Source organism: Lactuca serriola, chromosome 4 (genome assembly GCF_051521515.1).
Source record: "Lactuca serriola cultivar US96UC23 chromosome 4, Lser_US96UC23_V15, whole genome shotgun sequence".
Taxonomy (NCBI): domain Eukaryota; kingdom Viridiplantae; phylum Streptophyta; class Magnoliopsida; order Asterales; family Asteraceae; genus Lactuca; species Lactuca serriola.
This window is the reverse complement of record NC_136411.1, coordinates 362,722,295-362,727,389: the sequence shown is the minus strand read 5'-3', so window position 1 is coordinate 362,727,389 and position 5,095 is coordinate 362,722,295. Positions and strand designations below refer to the sequence as shown.

Here is a 5,095-nt window from a genome sequence, read left to right as displayed (position 1 = left end):
CTGATAACCCATAGGGGGTGGTGTTGCCCACTAGGATTGTTGATAGACTCCATGGTTGCTGATAATCTATAATTGTTTATTTATGCTATGTTGTATGTGGTATCTTGGGGAACTCACTAAGCTTTGTGCTTAGAGTTGTTGATTTATGTGATTAAGGTACTTTTGACGACTGCGAGAAGGTGAAGGTCTGATTGTACACACTTGCTGGGAGATTTGTTACTCGGACAGTTTGAGATACAATGATATTTTGTGATGATGGTTATTTTAGAAACTTATGTTTTTGGATGAGTTGATTTGTGAAACTTTATTTTGGGAAATTAAAAATGAAATTTTTGGCTTAAAATTTGAGGTGTTACATCAATTATGCTCTCTAATAAAACTAAAGTTATTAACTTTTAAGTACTTAACCCTAGCATTTGATTAATCACTAGCTCAAATTATTTAATGATCATAAGTAATGTGGTAACAAATTCATGCAACTAGAATGATCATCTAGTATAGAAAACTTTATTAATGGGCAATTTAAGCTTATACTTCAACGAGCTAGGATTTTGCATATCAAACAGAAGTAAAATCAGCATAAAACATCCATGATTTGAAAATTAACACATAGGATTCAAGTTCATCTTCACTAAACAGAAGTATGGAGTGATTAGTCCATAACTAAAACATAAACAAACATGGAATCAAAGTTAACTAGAAAAGTCATGGTAAAATCTAGCAAATTAAATGATTAAATGACGATATTCCTTTATTTATCTTCAATGCCTAAGTACAAAATGAAATCTTTACTTCTGAGGGTTTTTTAGTTGTAATCCTTAGCTTAATCCTCAATCCAACCTCTAGAATTCGACCTAATGTCCGGTTAATATAGATTCCAAAAATTTGGTTGCCAAGGTGTGGGGAATAGGTTTCACGTCGTGGTCAACACTAAAAATGCATATGCGCCAAGTCCTTGGAAGTTTATGTCATGACAGGTGACCACGTTGTGGCCTTTAGATTGTGACATCGTGGTATGCAATTTTTGCTTGACTTCTTCTCTTCTTCCATGTTGCTACTAGCTTTGACTTCTAAGTTTCCGTCCTTCTTCAAGTTTGTCCTTTTTCTTCAACAATGTCCTATTTGGCTGAAAAATGTATTTTAACTCAATAAGTACCAAAAATCTTTGCCTTTAACCAAATATATAGCTTAAATGTATTTAAAAAATGCCTAAAAATATGTATGACGATGTCAAAATACGCCACACTTGCATGTTGCTTGCCCCCGAGCATAATTGATTTTTATTATTATCTTACCATCACATCAAAACCTTAGCTACCAACATCACACAAAATAATCCATTTTAAGCTTCTCCATGAAATCAAGACCACAATCCATATATTCGTTTCTAGAATTCCTAAGAGCTTCCTCAATCCTAAATACTCACAATCCTCACGAATATCCCACAATTATTTCATTCATTTTATGCATCCCTCTGAATATATCTTCATAAATCTTTCTTGACCTCAAGGTAATTTTTAGATAATCGCCCAAGAATACATATGGAAAAATAACTTACAAAAAAATTTCAATAAATAATAACTTGGCAAATTGCCTTATTATTGAGTCTTCGATTTTTGGATTACTTGAACTTTTCTTCATAACATTTCTTAATCTTCATTGCTTTGTAGAATCTTATTCACTCAAACTTTTGCAACATTGTTTTTGTTTTCTATATTTTTTTCTTTTTTTCCTTTCTTATTTTATCAACTCACTTTTTACACTCAAAAACTAAAAGTCCTAAAAATAAAAACATATGCTTAAGCAAGGGAACTTAACTTCAAACAATATTGGTTAGAGGCATTAGTCTAAGTTGCAATGAATACATAAGCTTTCCTGGATACATTTATGGTACATGATGCTAAACTTTTTATGTTCCTCAAACTAAACAAGGTTATATTTTTATCCCATGTTTCACTAGGATAAGGAAACCACAAATACACTATAACATATATTGGGTCAAATATGTTGGATTAGGTGTTTAAGCACATGACTATAATTGGTATGTACTTTACCCAAGAGTAGCATGGTACATTTGGGTTGCCTTCACCAGAACAATCTGATTGGATGGATATTTGAGAAAGAGGCTATTTATGATTTACTAATCTAATATAAGTATAATAAATTAATAGAGAAATCATAATTTTAATTAGTATTGATCTGGAATTAAATTGGAATTAATTTAGTGATCAAAAGAGACTAATTAAATTAATGGGGACTGTTTATGTAAATTAGTGATATATATTGTTTGGGTTATTGATCCATGATGGGATAAGTTTATGTATGTATCCATGAAGAGTTAGACCACATGAGATATGGATCATAACCCAAGTCTATGGATTAGGGTTTACCCATGACTCTTGGAATCCTAGAATATATATGTGTTGTCCCTTAGCTTAAATCGGCGCTAAGTGTTCTACGAAGAGAGATAGCCGATTTTGAACTGTCTAGCCTCTCTCTCAAAGTCTTCCTTCGTTCATTGTGTTTGTGAACCATTTGAGGCATCACACTTGACGTGTTAAGCTCTTGAAAGGCCAAAACTACAAGCTACAATAAAGAGGTATTATTCTAACGAGTTTTATGATTCATGTACCAAAATTGTATGCTAGTTGTAGACTTCATGCTTTGGAAATTTTATTTCATGTATAACTAGAGAAAACTTAGATCCAAAGCTATTAGGGTTGTATATGCACCATATGAGTGTTATAGTACACAAAACCCAACAGTGGTATCAGAGCCATGGGTAGTTTTCTGTTATATAGTTGAATCTAGAAATTGTTCAAAGTTTAAAAAATGAAAATAGCCTTCTGCCATGCTGAACTCACCGAGTCCATGGATGAACTTGACGAGTCCAAAGTCTGGCTCGACGAGTTGCACTGGCAGATGGCGGATTTTCAGGTTTTTTGGCGAATATTGGATTAGGACCACTACCTCAAAATGTTGTGTATCATAAAATATGTTTTTTCTGATATGCTAGTGATTATACTCATCCAATGAAAAGATAATTGTCAAAGTTTTAAGATAATTGTTGGTTAACTGGTGCAGCGTACAAATGAACCAAGATCAAAATTGTTGATTCTAAAAGAATACCCAGGATAATCTTGCCCAAACCAAATTGATTCAATGAATACCGTGGGATTAGCTTCAAAATTCGGTAAACACACACGAAATTTTGAGAGAAAAATGAAAGTTCTTTAAATTGATCAATGACCATCCAAATTACATTAGAAAGACATAAATAAGAAGTAGAATTTTAAAAGAAACCTTAAAGAGACATGGGCCAAACACAAACCCAAAAACAAAGTCCAAAAATTATGAAAAAAACACAAAAATGTCCATAAGTACAATTTAGAAAAAGATTTTTGGACTTAAAAATGGGTTAGTCTCCTTTGGGAACATATCTAGATGTGCTCCTTACTTTAAGCTTCGATTTCACTGGTCGTAGGCCCAAAATGATTAAACCTCATTACGAATGTGCTTTGTTCCTGCATAACAAAATGAAACGACTAAACCTCAATCCATATCTAATTGAGAATATAACTTTAATACCATTTTAATGCACAGTGTGATAACCAATTGAAATCAGCCAATTAATGGTTATAAAGGAACATACCCTAAAGAGTTTACTCAAAAGAGTGGATCGTTACTCTTTTTCTTCAAAACAAAGATGGGTGGTAATAATGTGAGAGTCTATTAATTTTACCTCTTTGAGCATAGAAATGTACTTGAACATAGAAAATAATAACTATAGGCTACCCTAAAAATAAAGATCAGAAGCTCAAAGTGTAAGATCTGAATTGGGATTTTGTTTGTTGGTTCTTCATTAACTCACACTTGCAAATTCAAGAAGATATAAACTAACCTACCGGCAATATTTCCATTTGCACAACACCTCACACGGTTTATTAAATTGACCATGTTCTTGGTAAATTACACCTGCATAATTGTATTGCTCATAAGTATCTAAATTTGCAAGTAAAATACATAAAAACAAAAATAATTAAAGCTAAATCGGAAAACACAATAGCAAAATACCGAAGACAAAAAATAATCAGAAAACTTAGATCAGAAAAGATAAATAGATAGGGGGAGAAAATTACAGTTTCAAACACTTCCATTTTTCTTTCGTTTTCCTGTAAAATGAATTTAGGATTTATATACAAAACCAATAAATTGAACTTTCCCAGCCTTCAGAAATAGAAATCTCAACTTGAAAATTTCAACAAAAGTATCAAAAAATACCCCCACAAACATATTACATTAGGATACTAAGAACAGAGGGAGGAGTTACCTGGACACACAAAGAGAGAGTCCCATTAATTACCAAATCTTATGTTGGATGAATCCCGTATAGAAAAAGACTCCTTACCGTATAGAAAAACACTCCTTAAGAAGGGAACAAAAATTGAAGAAACATAATGAAACATGCACATCAAATTGAAGCTTCTTCCTCCAGATCACATGCTTCGTTTGTGTTAAAATACTCAACTTCTTCATCGATCTATATATTGACGCAAAAAAAACTAAAAAATAGACATCATCAAAGCCACAGAGAAACAAAAAAGCAACAAAGAGTAAAAACTAAGTTCAGCGAACACTAAAAAATGATAACACTATCCAGAGAGAGAAAATGTGAGGGGGACAGAGAATGCATATCAGGGGAAGAAGGAGATGTGAGAGTTTATCGTGGTCAGGGATTTTTAGAGAAGGGGCGGAAGGTGGGGGAAAACATGGGAGAGATCTACGGTGGTAAGGTGGGAGACGGCGGCCATGATTGGTTTAGGGTTTGTAGAGAGAATATGTGGGCGTGAATGGGTAAGTGAGAGAGGTCTAGATCTAATTTGGGGCTAGGTATGAAAGAAAAGGAAATTTATGGTATTCGTTCTTTTCTTAGATGAAGCATGAGATGGTTGTACATGTTGCAACAAAAACGATACCTCTTAAAATTCAAGAAAAGTTGAATATGTTTTATATAATAGTAAATATTAAATTAAGAGTATAATTTATTAATAGATTAAAATACCAAGTATTTGAAATGTGTAAAATACACCCTTAT

General features: G+C 32.7%; 1 long non-coding RNA gene across 1 annotated transcript; it reads right to left on the bottom strand.

Moving 5' to 3' along the window:
• Positions 1 to 3,209: 3,209 nt before the first annotated feature.
• LOC145097644 (uncharacterized) lies at positions 3,210 to 4,873 on the bottom strand. The gene is made up of 3 exons (XR_013704449.1): positions 4,140 to 4,873; positions 3,906 to 3,975; positions 3,210 to 3,524 (listed from the first exon to the last, which is right to left on the bottom strand). It is a non-coding gene; the product is annotated as an uncharacterized LOC145097644 (long non-coding RNA).
• Between the last annotated feature and the right edge of the window lie 222 nt (positions 4,874 to 5,095).